The sequence below is a fragment of the Phaseolus vulgaris genome, chromosome 8, assembly GCF_000499845.2.
Source record: "Phaseolus vulgaris cultivar G19833 chromosome 8, P. vulgaris v2.0, whole genome shotgun sequence".
Lineage (NCBI taxonomy): Eukaryota > Viridiplantae > Streptophyta > Magnoliopsida > Fabales > Fabaceae > Phaseolus > Phaseolus vulgaris.
In genome coordinates this window covers 48,273,713-48,291,639 of record NC_023752.2, presented here as the reverse complement: position 1 = coordinate 48,291,639, position 17,927 = coordinate 48,273,713, and positions in this window count along the sequence as shown.

Sequence of the window (17,927 nt, the reverse complement as noted above, 5' to 3'; positions counted from 1 at the left end):
TCAGTCTTCTTTTGGTTCGTCCAGGAGGAATACATGTATTTTTCTACTACATCCTCTAATTTTGATGTTCTTTCATGTAGCAAAGGATAACATTGTTGTTGTTGTTAGTAGGGTTGGTTGTTGTTAGAGGAAACATTATCTTGTTTCCATTCGTAGTTCTAGTTTGGACTGCTTCTCCGACTTTTCCCTTCCTTAGTTGTTTATATATTGAACTTCCTTTGGGGTTATGGGGTCACAAGAACATTGATCTGAAAAATGATTTTCTCCACACACCTCACATGTCCATGGCTGATTAAGAGATTGAGGAAGATTGATGGCATGGAGTTGATGACGCAACTTTGACATCTGCTTTCTTTGGGCTTCAATATGTTGGGTTAGGATCTTGTTTTGAGCTAGGAGTGCATCAATTGTATTTAGTTTTAACACTCATTTCTTTTGTCCAACATGCCTATCATGGTGTACTTGATATTTTGTTGAAGCCAAAGCGTCTATTATTTTGGTTGCTTGCTTTGTATCAACTGCCATCATGGTTCCTCGTGTTATTGCATCTGATATAATTTTTGTTTCAGGGTTTAGACCATTGTGAAATATACTTAGTTGGGCTATATCTTCAAATCCATGGTTAGGTGATGAAGACCTGAGAGATACCGCACCCATTGACCAAGCCCAACCTTCCAGAAGGATGATCAGGAGCATCGCCCAGGATTGAGGGCTAGATCAATATCTACCACTAGCCGATGCTCCAGAGTCCATTATTCCTCAAAGGATCACAAGGAGTAGAGCCCAAGCCATGGGAGCTGAACAACAACTAGCTTCTTTATTTTTAATTTCAGTAGAGTAGGGTCCATTTAGCATAACAGGGAGGGTGTACTTATCATTTTAGCTTGTGCCTAATCCATTAGGGTTAGAATGTAGCCCTAGCTTCTAGAAGCTAGGACTAAGGGACGACATTGACCTAGGTCAAACCCCTAGGCCACCCCTCTCATGGACTCTTCTACCCCTCCCCCCATCTTGCTCACCAAGGCACCCATTCGTATAAATAAGGTGTCTTACCTCATGTATTTTCATGTTGGATATTGATATAGAAGGAAAACTCTGCACAAATTGTGTGAGACTCGTGTTCTCTTAGCTTAGGTCTTATCTTGTGAGGGTGAGAGCTCTTCAAGTGGCGGCCCTCCACACTTATCTTGGAGAATCCACACTCCAAGTGGCGTGTTCACTCTCATGCATCACCATAAACTTTCTTTCCTTCATCCTTTCCTCCATTTTCCATACGCCACTTATCCTTGTGTTAACATTCTTATTTTTCTTCCATTTTTTCGATTTCAGTTTCCTCCACTGTAATTGTTTCCTTTCATGTTCATTCAATTCCGCATCACACATCATCTTTACCATATAATGTGTTTTTCCTTTTGCCTTTGCAAGTGAACCTTCTCACTTACTTAACCACTTGGTTAAGTTCGTGTCCAGTGGGGATCTTCCCTAGGTCACACCTTATATTTGTTAAAACCCAAATCATTAACAAAGTGTCACCCTTAAACTGGATAAATCTAAAATCAACTCACATCATTAGGGCATCTTCTCGATAATGTCTTGATGAACTCCTTGGCTTCACATAAAGGCTCATATGTTCCTTTCCTAAATGTGGAAATATCAAATTTAGCTTTTATAAAGCGAGAGAGTGGAAAAAAACATGTTTAAAACCTTTTCTTCAATATCACTCCAGTTATTCAAGTTTTTGTTGGGGTAGGATTTAAAGCACTCCTTTGCTTTGCCAACTAATGAGAAAGGTTATAATCTCAAGTATACTGATTCCAAATTCATTTTTTGGAATTCTATAGTTCCTACCAATTTCATAGAAAGTGTATAAATAAGTATATGATACCTCATAATCCATTCCCGTGAACTGGTATTAAGCTAAAAAAATGTTGACTTCATTTCCAATGATTTGGTTGCAACAGAAATGGCTATGCTTGAAAATTATATTGGTTATTGTTTCAAAGCATAATCTCCCAAAATTCTTCTAGTGGGATTAATAATCCTCCCTCTTTTGTTTCTATTTTTAGCCATATCTTTAGATTGGGTTGCAAAGATTGAGAATTAGGTGAGGTTGGATCTGATCCTTTTTCTTATGCACTGAGTTGGTGTTCTTTGAAATCTTGTAGCCACTTCTCCTACTTTTGATCCTCCAAACGGTTGCTAGACATGATAACTAGAAGCCTCTAAATTGTATCCAAATAAGTGCAAGGCTTTAATTCTATAGAAGGTGGCTGGAGAGTGAGGTGCCAGTCTAGCACGAGACTTCAATAACTATAAATCTATTGAGATGCGTTTGTAGCTGTTATGGTTAAGCATGTTCCTTTTGACTCAATGGTACTTACTGGTGTATTAGTTTCAGAACATGCATCACAACTGTTATTACAAAGCATTCCATCATATGCATATGTAGCTGCTATGGTTGAAGTTGTGGATTTTGGCTTAATGGTATCTATTAATGTATTATTATCAGAATTTGCATCACAACTATTATTACAATCTACATCATTAGATGATATAACACACACAAAAATTATTAAATATAAACTAATTTTAGAAACAATAAATAAATAATTTTTATAATAGAGAATAAAATATTATTGATATCTAAATTAGTTTCTAAATTGGTATCTATTTAGCTGTCAATGTTTTAACTACCAACTTTAGAATCTAAATAATTGGAAGTCAAAACCCTGATAGCTAATAACTTTTTTAGTCTCTGTATATAATTTAGTTCACTCTAACAACTAATTACTTTTTTCTCTAAAATTAGTTTTTATTTAATGATTTTATAGTAGTGTAAACTCTTCTATCTCAACATTAATACAATAAATAAGATAAAAAAAAAAGTAAAATCTTCTAGAAACTGAAGCACATTATCATTCACAATGCCATCAAGGATGTTAAAGTGGTCCTCAACGTGATGTTTCATAGCTTTTAGAAACCTATATCCAAAATCACTAGTAAAGCATGTAAATTAAAATTATGACATGAATTTAGCTTTTCCTTAGAAAAATCTTCATTTATAGTGTAGTCTTGAGTATCTTAAAAAATTTCTTCTTCTGCAAGTTCTTTAACCCTTGCATTTGTAGCAAATGACATGATATCTTCATCGCTTGGAGGGTCAATTTTTTTTGCAGAAGAATGTTCAATAGATCAACTTGCTTTTGTAAATTGATGAGTCTATCCTTCATACTTCGTTGAAATTTCATGTTAGTTTCACTCAATTGCCTTATAAGCTCCTTTAAAGACGTTATTTGTTGAAAGGATGGTTGGCACACATTTTTTATAATAAAGTTGTTCATAATATGACTCATTGAAATTATCGCTCATAATTAGTTTAATAATTGTTTTTGTTGATTATGTTGAAATGAAGAATAATAACCATATGAAAGTTGGTTAATCAAAGAAGTTAAATCCATATCCACAAATAAAATTAGAAGAAAAATAATAAAAGAAACAAAAACTACAAAATTAAAAACAACAAAGTAAAGATAGAAAATGCAAACAAATAAGAAAATTGAAAATTGGTTAGGAACTAGACGATATAGTCTTTGCTAGATTATCTAATACCTATTAGACGGTCTCATGACAAGAGTTTCAATAAGATGTGTTAAAGGTATAACAAAGTTAATTGATGTACATGTATAAAAGCCACACTTAATAGAGAATCTACAATTTTAGAATGCTAGACAATCTCATAGTGTCTAATCTGTTAGACGGTCTAACTATGCAAAACGTGTTAGACAGTCTTGCTGTGATAAACATGTTAGACGGTCTCCTTTTGTTAGACTTGCTAGAAAATTTCTATGAAATGCAAATAGATAGACGATATCTAAACGTGAAACATGTTAGACGACTTAGTCTTCATCTTCGTGTTAGACGATCTTGTCATCCTTTTTGCGATAAAGGATATAATGCATCAAGAGCCTTCTAAACTTAATTTTCTTGATTTAAATATGATTTCTGATTGTTCCTTAATCCTGTACTAAACCCACAATGATTATAATTAATTACTTTAAGCAAAGAGTTGTTTCAATGACTTGATGAACTATTTCTAGAAAGTTTTCATAATGTGTATGAAAGACAAAGACTTTTGAAAACTTAGTATATTATCATTCTTAATTATATTTTAATGAAATATATCTTCTAAATGAAATATAAACTATTTTAGATATTGATATGTACAACGTTAAAAAGTCGTGCCAATCTGGAAAGTTTTCAGAATGCAATGTTAAACGAGAAAGATTTTGAAAAATAGAAACATGTTTGATTACAGATTTGATTCAATTTCAAGATTATGTTTTGATGAATTAATTCTAATATATATTTTGATACAATTTAACCTTTTGAATTTATAAAGACATAGAAAGTTTTTGAATCTATGTTACCAGTTGGTTACTGGTATAGAGGGTTTTTTAATTAAGATTTTGAATTTAAATGTATATGATTATGATTTGAACCAATTATTTTAATGTTGATTATTATTTTCAATTACATTCAAATTGTTTATAGAAATAATTTCATCACTATACATGCACAAATAAGATTAAATATGAAGTTTCCTTATAAAGTGTTACTGTGTGAGATTCAAGCAAACTTCAAGTATGGAAGATTCAAGCTTCAAGATTCAAATATATACCAGTATAAAAAGTTTTCAAAGTCCAACATTAACATATAAATGCTTAAAGTGCAAGTAATCTGCAAAGGAAAAGTTTCCTTTTAGAATATCTAATACCAAAATGATTTTACAAATTTAAACATCAAGGGTCCTAATTTCTAAATATAAGGAGATCAAAGTTGAAGAACAAGAAGAACGAAAATAAAACAATTCAAGAAAATGATTTTTTGCATAAAACATAAGATTCACATATGTTGTAATTATAGCCTCTAGTTTATCATTTGTGAGCTAACCATTGTAAATACTTCACTTTGTGAATTATACCCAGTGAGCTTTCATTGTTATCTCTTTGAAAGTGTTTTTCTCATATCTTGACAGGTCTTCGTCTCGGGGAGATATTAAGATTGGTGTAGTTAAAGATGTTAGAATACTAGTTATTTTTGGAGAGGTGTTAAAACTCGTTATACTTGTAGAGGTTAGATTTAGTCTTATCAAATAATGTTAGAATACTTGTTAATCCATTAATCTTATTTGAAAATAATGTTTTCTATAATTTATTAATACCAAATAATATTTGGAAAACATAATTGCAGTGTCATAAATATTCTAAGAGTTTAAAGTTCAAGCGTGAACACTTCCTTGTTATCGTCTTCTATCGGATGCTTGGACGATTCTTGTATCGTTTGATATGTATAGTCTCCGGTGTGATTTTGATGCTTATGAACTTGTGCATTTGTCTTGTGTTGCCCAAAGGGGTTTTGTGTGATGTAATTTTCTAAATAGTTTATCAACACTACGATCGTGTATTGAGATCATTCTCAACTGTATTGTCTGATCCTTTATATGACGCGAGATTCGTATGCTACGTCCTTTGTTTGAGAAGCGCTTTGTCTTATGTGATGCTTTTACATCTGATGGTCTTTTCTACATAACGGTTATTTCTTTTCAATGTTCTCTTTGAATTATCCATTTTATAAAATGAACATTAAGACTAGATCATCTAATAAGCGTTATCATTATTTTGTCTAACAAGTTCTCTCTTGATGTTTCATCTAATGTGTTTTGCTCACTTTTTTTTTGTTTTTGTTTGATCTTGTACTGCACATGAATGAGTTTTGTCATATCACAACACACCTTATAGTGTTTGTTATCATCAAAACATATAGATGCTCATTTCATGAGATCATATGATGGATATTGATTCGTCTATTGACTCAACATATGTACCTATCTTAAATGAAAATAAAATACATTTCATGCTCGTTACAATGCATTTAACTCAATAATCGAGTATTTAAAACTATAACCGAGCAATAAAGGCATTTTATACAATCAAACAACTCCACAAAGGTCACAATAACCATTTTAATGCCTTATCAAGGGTTTACCTAGTCAAGATCTATAAAAGTCAATATTATCCAGGAAGTATAGTCAACTAAATATATCCTTATGTTCACAAATATCAAATTCTCTTTCTAACTTAAACGTCAAACTACAAAGCTCAGTCCACGGAAAAAATCTTTTTTTTTCCACCTCACAAATACATATTGATATAATCCAAGTAGCCAAACAGATGACCAAAGACTCAAGAGACAATTCACATTGAGAGCAGTCATCTCAGCAATCAAGTCAAGGCCTCACCAAATAACAGACCTCACCAGAAGAAGAACTGGGCATAGACCAGAACATCAATTGTTCTTTCTTTTGATCTTCTTAAAAGATAAAAATATGTTTGTAAATAATTTGGGCTCACTTTGGGGATCCAAATAGAAAAATAGGCTAAAGTAGATTCATAGAGCATAAAAGGGAGTGTGCTTAGCGAAATGGGCTGGTACAAAACTCACTTTCTCAAGACAAGGCATCTAGGTTTAGGAAGGTTTCCCTACCTTCTAGAAGACCTAGCCAAAGGGCGATTTTGACCATGGTCAACCCCCTTGGCTGCCCTCTTCATATTACTTTTATGCCCCTCCTTAACTTGCCCACCAAGGCACCCATTCTTGTAAATAGGGTGCCTTGCCTCTTGTATTTTCACCTAGATTTTGAATATAGTAAAGAAACTCTGCTCAAGTGATTAGTGAGCTTTGTCTCTTAAATATTTTGGGTCTTATCTTGAGTGTGTGAGCATTTCAAGTGACGGCTCTTCCTCACTTATCTTGGAGTTCCCACCATCTAAGTGGCGTGTTCATCTTCACCATTCTCACCATAAGCTTCCTTCATCTCATCTTTTTTTCTATCCTTCCTTGCGCCATTTATGTTATTTGTTTATGTTCTTGTTTATTTCATTTCCTTTTGGTCACCTTCATTCATCCTTTATTTCCATTTTTCTCAAATTCCGCTCCTTGCATCATAATCACCTTATTCTTGTCTTTTTCTCTTTGTCCTTGTGAAGTGAACCTTCACACTTACTTAACCACTTGGTTAAATTCGTGTCCAGTGAGAATTTTCTTAGGGTTCTCACCTTAAATTGCTAATCTTAAAATCATAAACAAGAGCAATCAATTAAAATGTGCAATCCTAAAATCAACTCACACCACATATGTAATTATAATTTGATATTTGATTTGAAATTTATATAATTATAAATTGTTATATGATATGGAAAAGAAAAAGGTGTGTTATTTTTTAATTGTTTTAAACTAAAGTGTATAGTTCAATAAATATTTTGAATAATTTAAATATTTAATTTATTTTTTTTCTTAATTATATAGTTTTCTTATTATCTTTGTAATATTTTTAATTGTAATTAATGTTTAGTACAATAGATAATATTCTCATTATAGTGCCATGCATCAATTCACTTTAATTGTATTAGAACAAATATATGAAGCAAGTTGAAAAAATAAGATACTACTTAACTCACTAACATGTGGTAGTTCAAATAAAATTATAAAACGTTTAAATTACTAAGAAATAAACCGAATTAAAACGAGTGAACATATATGAATTCGGGTCAGCTGAGCCTAAATGTTGATAACAAAAGGAGAGAAGGATTGAAAGTAACGTCGTTTTACGTCCTCCCTCGCTTTTCACGCGTAATAAACTAAGCGTTAGAGTCGGCAAAGGTTTTGAAAGGGCAAGATGGCAAGACATTAGTTGTTGAAACTTAAAACCCACATGTTTCAAAAATCTACACAAATTCATTCAAACTGATTCTTCCCGCACCTCCATATATGTTCTTTTGGCACTCCATACACAATGTGAAAATACCTTTTTAACCTTTTTGTGCCACTTCTATAAAGTAGTTTCTGGATTATGTAATCCAGACAAGCATTTAAAAAAAGACTTTCGGATTATGTAATTCGAAAACTAATAATGTATCTGAAAAAAGACTTTCGGATTATGTAATCTGGAAGCTAATTATGAATTTGAAGAAAAACTTTTGGATTACATAATCTAGAATATTACAGAGGGTTATTTTTGGAAATATGAAAATGTATGGAGATGGGAAAAGAATATATAGAGGTGCAGGAAGAAACAATAATTCATTCATTCACGACAGACCAAAGATTTGGACTGATATACACTCATAAACCCATGGGTCCAACCTCACGGCCCACGGGTTTCAACATTCCTTTTGGACGGTTTCTTCCCGCACCTCCATACCTTCTTCTCTCACCTCCATATATTTTCGAATTTCCAAAAATGTCCCTCTATAATATTCTGAATTACGTAATCTGGAAGTCATTTTTCAAATTTATAATTAACTTCCAGATTATGTAATTTGGAAGACTTTTTTTCAGATGCATGATTACTTTCCGAATTACATAATCCGGAAGTCTTATTTAGCTTCCGGATTATGTAATCCGGAAGTCTTTTTTTAAATGTGTTTCGGATTACATAATCCGAAAACTAGTATATGGGGTGACAGAAAAGGATAAAAATGTATTTTCATGTTGTGTATGGAGGTGGCAGAAGAAGATATGGAGGTGCAGGAAGAAACAGTCTTCTTTTTGTGCACACCTTGTTGGCCCTATATAAGTTTTCACCTTATGTTCAATTTATGTCTAAAATCAAGTTTATGAATCATACGATTATTTTCAAAGTTTGTATTTAAGCTATTCTAATATTTTTTTTACAACATTCAGTTCATTTGAGTAAAATTGATCTCAATAAGATCTAAATGTTTTAGTCTTAAAAAACTTTTCTTAATGGTAGAAGCAATTACTCAATGATAACAAATCATAATGTCTTTTTTTAATAAAGATATTCACAAATACACACCAAGTTTGTTTTTTTTTACTTCTTTTACCTTGACAATTTCGATTCATTTCAAATTTCAAACAAATAATGGTAGAAATTAAACAAGTTTTACTAAGTTGTTTCTTTTTTTTTCTTTATTTATGGGTTTTCTTTCAATTTAAGAGGTATGATAAAATATATGTTTTTGTTTGACCCTAGAATCTAGATATAATTTCTACTGAATTGATTCAATTCTTCTTCCATGACAAGAATCTCATATTCAAGTGACAATATTTTTTGGCACAATTTGTGATATCATGACCACTTCAACTTTTGATATGATTCCAATAGCAAGATATAGATGATTCTTTGACATTTTATGGAATCAACTTGAGTTGGAGATTGAATAGGCCCTTTTAATAGAAATGGATCAATGTTTTATGTTTCAAGAACTCACCAAAACTTGCACCAAACACCAAACTCACATGGAAGACCCATTTCTTGCCAATTGAACAGATTAAAAGAGATAAGGAGGCAAATGAACCGATTAAATTGCTTAGAAAATGAAAAGCACCGAACAAATCAGTAAGAAATGAAGAAGAAACAATTGAATCCAGCAAAAGAGAATAAGAACCGAACACTATATGAAATTAAGCTCAAAACACCGAATAGAAGGAAACTAGACATGTTTTTGAATTCGTATGAATATGGAGATGAAAGGAAGATATGGAGAAGAGAGGAAACTTATGTGAATGAAGACTTGGTTGATGAACACGCCACTTGAAGTATGAAAGCTCCAAGATAAGTGTGGGATGCCGCCACTTGAGGGAACCAAGGCTCTCAAGATGAGACTAGGAAAAGGAGAAGACAAGTTCTCACACACTCAATCACCAATTTGGGAGAGTTTTGCTACTTCAATTATCAAATCTGAATTATGAAGAACCTAAGCCCTCCTTTTATAGGAGCAAGGGCCGGTCATTTACAAAGTTTATTCTATAAGCTACCCAAAAGACTCCTACAATCACGCCCCTACTAAGCTCACTCCCCAAGCTTCTATAATTTTCTAAACTAAAGCCTAAAAGATGCTTTTACAAAAGAGGTGTCTAATGTTTCCCTCTAAGCACCTTTTAATACACAAGATACTATAAAAAGAGAAAACAATCTTCCACTATTTCCTAATTCCTTAAACTTGCTCCTTGTAAGCCTCTGAGGTGGGCTAATGACTCTTTGAGCGTCTTCAACTTGGGCCTCTACCTCCTCTTGTCTTTGATTATTGGGTTCTATTTCTTCTTGATCTTGATCTCCATCATACTCCCGGAGTTGGAGAGAATTCGACCACGAATTCTGGAGACCTACAGAAAAAGGAGTTAGATCACTGATATTAAATGTATGACTACCAAGGTATGTATCAGGCATATCTAACTCATAAGCATTGTTATTAATCCTCTTTAGGACTTGGAAAGGTCCATCACCACGAGGCATTAGTTTGGACTTCCTTTGAGTAGGAAAATGATCTTTCCTCAAGTGAAGCCAAACCCAATCACCCTCATCAAATAACAATGCTTTTCTCCTTTTATTGGCAAGTTCAGCATACTTGCCAACCTTCCTCTCAATTCTCATCTTGATGTCTTTATGCAAAGTTTTCACAAAAGAAGCCTTTTCATCCCCATCTTTGCACAAGACATCCTCAAGTATGGGAATAGGAAGAAGATCAAGAGGTGTTAAGGGATTGAACCCATAGACAACCTCAAAAGGAGAATGTGAGGTGGTAGAATTTACTACACGGTTATAAGTAAATTCAACATGGGGTAGTAAATTCTCCCACACTCTAGGATTCCCGGAAATAAAACATCGCAACATTTGTCCCAAAGTTCTATTTACCACTTCGGTTTGAGCATCGGTTTGTGGGTGACAAGTGGTAGAAAATAAAAGTTTAGTACTAAGCTTTCCCCACAAGGTTTTCCAAAAGTGACTCAAGAACTTGGAATCTCTATTAGACACAATAGTTCTAGGAATCCCATGCAAATGAACCACTTCTTGAAAGAAGAGGTTTGCAATATGACATGAATCATCCACTTTGTGGCAAGGAATAAAGTGAGCCATCTTTGAAAAACGATCCACTACCACAAAAATGGAATCCTTTCCCTTTGATGTCTTGGGTAATCCTAAGATGAAATCCATAGATATGTCAACCCAAGGTATTGAAGGGATAGGGAGAGGAGTATATAAACCATGGGGATGCAACCTAGATTTAGCTTTGTGGCAAGCTATGCATTTTTCACACAAACTATGAACATGTTTATGCATATGAGGCCAATAGAAATGTTCATGCAACACATCCAAAGTTTTTGCAACCCCAAAGTGACCCATTAAACCTCCCTCATGTGCTTCTCTAACAAGAGATAATCTAATGGAGCTTTGAGGAACACAAAGACGTTTTCCTTTAAAAGGAAAGTCATCTTGTATAAAAAAATCTTTGTGTCCTCCTTTGATACACTCTTGATAGATAAGAGAAAAATCAAGGTCATCATGATAAAGATCCTTAATGTGATCAAACCCAAGAAATTGAGAACCCAAAAGATTTAGCAAAGCATATCGTCTAGAAAGTGCATCGGCCACAATATTAATTTTGCCTTGCTTATGCTTGATCACATAAGGAAATTGCTCAAGGAATTCCACCCACTTAGCATGCCTCTTGTTAAGTTTGTTTTGGCTTTTCAAATATTTAAGAGATTCATGATCACTATGAATCACAAACTCTTTAGGAAAAAGATAATGTTGCCAAGTAAACAAAGCTCTAACAAGTGCATATAATTCTTTATCATAAGTGGAATAGTTGAGATGACTACCCTTCAATTTCTCACTAAAATAAGTTATGGGGTGGCCCTCTTGAAGGAGAACAGCCCCAATGCTTATACTTGAAGCATCACACTCAATCTCAAATGTTTTAGCAAAATTAGAAAGGGCTAAAATGGGAGCATTAGTCAATTTTTCTTTTAAAACATCAAAAGCCTTATGTTGTGCTTCTCCCCATTGAAAAACCACATCCTTTTTCACTATATCATTGAGAGGTGCAGCTATTGTACCAAAGTTGGGTACAAATCTTCTATAAAAAGAAGCAAGTCCATGAAAACTTCGGACTTCATAGTTGTAGGCGTAGGCCAATTTTGAATGGCCACCACCTTAGCTTGATCCACATGGACCCCCTTGCTACTTACAACAAACCCTAGAAATTCTATATGATCAAGTGCAAACATACATTTAGCAAGGTTAGCATACAAATGTTCCTTCCTAAGGGTTTCTAAGACTTGTCTAACATGCATCCTATGGTTATTCAAAGATAAGCTATAAATGAGGATATCATCAAAATAAACAACAACAAACTTACCAATGAAAGGTCTTAGAACATGATGCATGAGGCGCATGAAAGTAATTGGAGCATTAGTTAAACCAAAGGGCATAACTAACCACTCATATAAACCAAAGTTGGTCTTAAAGGCCGTCTTCCATTCATCACCCGGTTTTATACGGATTTGATTGTAGCCTCTTTTAAGATCAATCTTTGTAAAAAATTTGGAACCATGCAATTCATCCAACAAATCATCAAGTCTAGGTATGGGATGCCTATACTTAATTGTAATGTTATTGATAGCCCTACAATCCGAACACATCCTCCATGTGCCATCTTTCTTAGGGACAAGGATAATAGGCATAGCACAAGGGCTCATGCTATCTTGAACCCAACCTTTTTTCAATTAAAGCCTCAATTTGTTGGCGAATTTCCTTGGTCTCACTTGGATTGGTCCTATAGGTCGGACGATTAGGTAAAGAAGATCCCGGAATCAAATCAATTTGGTGTTCAATCCCTCTCAAAGGTGGAAGGCCTTTTGGAGGATCTTGAAACACATCTTGAAATTTTATTACCAAATTATCCAAGCAATGAGGACTATCTACAAGTGGTTCTAACTTAAAAGGTCTAGGGATAGCTAAGAATATAGGATTGTGAGCCATTATATCCCTTTGGACCTCATGCCTAGACACAAGAAGCGTAGGCTTAGGACTTCTAACTTTCTCACTCTCCCTCTTTTTCTTCATAAGAATTTGGTCCTCATGGACTTCTCTTGGAGAGAGAGATTTCAAAGTAACCTTGTGACCATGGAAATCAAAAGAGAGTTTGTTGGTAAAGCCATCATGAAAAACTTTTCTATCATATTGCCAAGGCCTTCCTAAAAGAACATGTGTTGGTTCCATGGGCACAACATCACATAATACCTCATCTTTGTATTTTCCAATAGAGAAATGGATGAGGACTTGTTTATTCACAATAATTTCGCCTACTTCACTAAGCCATTGCAATTTGTAGGGCTTTGTATGAGAGATAGTAGGAAATCCAAGCTTATCTACTACTCTTGTACTAGCCACATTAGCACAACTACCCCCATCCATTATTAAAGAACAAATGTTGTTTTGAATAAGACATCGTGTATGAAAAATATTTTCCCTTTGACTTTCATCAAAAGGTTGTGAAACTTGTCCAAGAAGTCTTCTCACAACTAACAAATCTTCTTCAAGTGGACTCTCACTCTCATTCTCACTAGATGCTCTAGAATGTGAAGAATGCCTAGGTGAATCCGAATCATGCTCACTCATCACAATGCCATTATGCACAAACATATTCCTTTTAGAAGGACAATTAGCCGCAATGTGACCATAACCCATACACTTAAAACATTTCTTACTAGACGATTTAGTTGGAGATTTAGGAATAGAAGTGGAAGGCTTAGATTCCTTAGGTTTGAAAGAAGAATCTTTAGAAGGAAATTTGGAAAAAGATTTTTTTATTCTTCCAAGAATTGTTGTAGTAACCATCATTGGGAACATTTTTAAAAGTATTTTTCTTTGCAAGTTGGGCTTCCACCTTCATTGCAAGATGAACCAAAGAACCCAATGAGGAATACTCTTGAAGATCAACAATATCATGAATATCCTTCCTTAGACCACTCACAAACCTAGCTATCATAGCTTCCAAACTCTCATGCATATCTACCTTAAGCAAAAGCGTTTCTAATTCTTTGAAATAAGCATCCACACTTAGCGTGCCTTGTTGAAACCGTTGGAGTCTCAACATGAGGTCTTTCCTAAAGTGTGGTGGCACAAACCTAAGGCGCACTTGATCCTTTAAAGAGTCCCAAGAGTCCACAGGAGGACCCTTGTGATAGATAATGTCCTTTACAACACTATGCCACCATTTCATGGCATAATCACTAAACTCTAAGGAGGCTAGCTTAACTTTGTTGTCATCATGGACCTCATGGACATCAAAGATTTGTTCACATTTAGCCTCCCAATCTAGGTACACATTAGGATCACTATCCCCATTAAAACGAGGAATTTTGACCGAAGGAAGCTTAGCCTTGGAGTCTTGGTGATATCCATCGTCACGTTGTCGTCTATCTCCATGAGCATGAGGTCTATATCCATGAAAGTGGGGATGAGGTCTCCTTCTTCTATGTTCCTCTTCACGGCCATGATCATTGGAAGATCCTCTAGATGAAGGTCTATGAAAATGACATTCTCCATGGATAGAATGAGAGGACCTAGGGTGCTTCATGTCAACTCTTTGCAATTTTTCCTCCAACCGTCTAATAACTTCATCTTGGAGAGTAATGGTTCGTTTTGCTTCTTTTAATTCACCAAGAACAGAAGCTTTACTAGGAGAATGCTGTTTGTAAGAATCACCACTAGAATAAGAAGCCATTTATAAAAGAAAACAGAAAACAAAACAATAAACAATGTTAAGAAAACAAGGTTAGCAAAAAGAAATTGGAGCAAAATGCCAAAGTGAAGTGTCACTTAAAACACTCCAAAGAAGGAATACTCCCCTTTACCAATCTGATCTTGAGGCCTTTTGTAACCTCAAATGAAAGATGCCAAAGCAAGAGCACACAATCTCAAAGCAAATTACCACAAAACCAATGAACAATGAAAGACAAACAAGAAAAGGTATAAGCAAGAAAAGGCTATAGCAAAGGAAAACAAGATATATGACAAACTCAAAGAGTAATGAAGAAAAGACAAGCAAGAAAATAAGGTACTCAATGAAATAGAAGGCACACAAAAGAGACCTAAAGAAAAGCACTAGAGTAGATGAAGAAAACAAAAACAGAACTACTGGAAAATATTTTTGTGCAAACTGTGCTTGATGTTCACCGATTTATTTGGAATGATATAAAGCGAACTGGATTATGAAATTGTAACCACAGAAAGTTCAAGACCTTAGCTCAACAATGGAAACAGTAAGCCAATTAATTGAGATAAATTTTCTAAAATCGCTGCCAGATTACCGTATTTTTTTCGGCAGAATTGCACACTTTTTGTTTTTGATTTATCATTTTTTTTGTACTTTGAATTTTGAAGTGCTTCTTTTTTCTATTCTTTTATAACACTTTGAAGAACATAAATCCAGAATTTCAGAATATTCCAGTAAGTAAATCAATTGCAATAAGGCAAAACAGTTTAACACATTTTCTGGAAAACAGAGGAATCCTAACAGAAATGAAAAACAAATTTAAGAACTAGCAAAGACATAATAGAAGTGATGTATAAGAACTTGTATAGATCTAAAATACAAGCATGAACTCAATACTAAAAATTAAATGCATCAAAGGATTAAGAAACAAGTTCATAAAAATTGTATTACACCAAAGCAAGAAACAAAAAATACAATAAAAGGACTACAAGAAGTGATGACATTCTTGGAAAAACATGACTATGACAAAACTTGTATGGATTCAAAAAGGAAAAGACACAAACACATGATAGGCACAATTAAGAAAACAGCAATAAAACTCAAAATTAAGCCTAAAAACAGAAAGATAAACAACAAGAAAATAGAGTTCTTGAATTAAAAGTGCAACACAACTCAAAATTAAACAAGAATAAACCTAAACTCTAAATACCACATGATATGATTCCAATAGCAAGATATAGATGATTCTTTGACATTTTATGGAATCAACTTGAGTTGGAGATTGAATAGGCCCTTTTAATAGAAATGGATCAATGTTTTATGTTTCAAGAACTCACCAAAACTTGCACCAAACACCAAACTCACATGGAAGACCCATTTCTTGCCAATTGAACAGATTAAAAGAGATAAGGAGGCAAATGAACCGATTAAATTGCTTAGAAAATGAAAAGCACCGAACAAATCAGTAAGAAATGAAGAAGAAACAATTGAATCCAGCAAAAGAGAATAAGAACCGAACACTATATGAAATTAAGCTCAAAACACCGAATAAAAGGAAACTAGACATGTTTTTGAATTCGTATGAATATGGAGATGAAAGGAAGATATGGAGAAGAGAGGAAACTTATGTGAATGAAGACTTGGTTGATGAACACGCCACTTGAAGTATGAAAGCTCCAAGATAAGTGTGGGATGCCGCCACTTGAGGGAACCAAGGCTCTCAAGATGAGACTAGGAAGAGGAGAAGACAAGTTCTCACACACTCAATCACCAATTTGGGAGAGTTTTGCTACTTCAATTATCAAATCTGAATTATGAAGGACCTAAGCCCTCATTTTATAGGAGCAAGGGCCGGTCATTTACAAAGCTTATTCTATAAGCTACCCAAAAGACTCCTACACTCACGCCCCTACTAAGCTCACTCCCCAAGCTTCTAGAATTTTCTAAACTAAAGCCTAAAAGATGCTTTTACAAAAGAGGTGTCTAATGTTTCCCTCTAAGAACCTTTTAATACACAAGATACTATAAAAAGAGAAAACAATATTCCACTATTTCCTAATTCCTTAAACTTGCTCCTTGTAAGCCTCTGAGGTGGGCTAATGACTCTTTGAGCGTCTTCAACTTGAGCCTCTACCTCCTCTTGTCTTTGATTATTGGCTTCTATTTCTTCTTGATCTTGATCTTGATCTCCATCAACTTCATTTCTGAAAGAAGATATGGTTCTTATGTCACCGTGTCTTTCTCCTTGAATTTGATCATGTGGGTGTGAGGAGACATATTTCCATTCTTATGAATGATCTTCCTAAGGTGAGATGGCACAAAGGGTTCTTCATTCGATGCATCCGTTACATATGTTGCTTTGCTTCCAATTGATCTCCTTACTGCATCTACAAATGAATCAACATTGACTTTTTTCTCACTCAGATTAGTAATTTGCATATATGTAAAGTCATCTTCAAGATTTGACGGTTTTCTATCTGAGAAACATCATCAAACTTCACATTTATGATTTTCTCTACAATCAAAGTTTGAGAATTGTATACTCTGTAAGCCTTTGACTTCTTTGAATAACCTAGAAATGTTCATTTATCAACCTTGAAAATAAACTTTCCAATTTTATCCTTGGTATTTAGGATATAGCATATGCATCCAAAAGAATGAAAATAACTTATGTTGAATTTTCTATTTGTCCATAATTTATAGGTTATCATTTCTAGGATTGGTCTTGTCAACATTATACTTAGTACATAGTAAGAAGTGTTGATTGTCTATGCCTAGAAGTGTTTAACTACAGAGTTTTCACATAGCATGGTCTTGGTCAGCTCTTAGAGAGTTTTGTTCTTTTGTTCCACAACCCCATTTTGTTAAGGTATTCTCAATGAAGAGAATTTGTGTTGTATATAGTTTATTCACATAACTTTTGAAATTCTCCATTTTCGAACTTAGTTCCATTCTGATTTCTTATGATACAATAATCATGCTCAGTATATACTCTTTTGCATAATATTTCAAAAGACATGGAATGACTTAGTCTTGCGGGCTAAAAAGAAAACCCATGAATATCCAGAATAGTCATATGACCAGACCATATCACTTACCACCCAGACTCAAGCTTCTCGTTGGACCAAATAGATCTATATGCAACACTTTAAGAGGTCTAAAGGTGTAAACACAATTTCTTTTTAGTTTAAAAGAGCTATTGAATTTTTTCCCTTCTAATAGGGTTGGCAAAGAATATGAGTTTTTCAATAGAGGTTCTATAGACCTCGAATAAGATTTTTCTTTCGAAAATTTTGAAATATAATTTAGATTCAAATGTCACAATTTTTGTTCCAAAGCCAT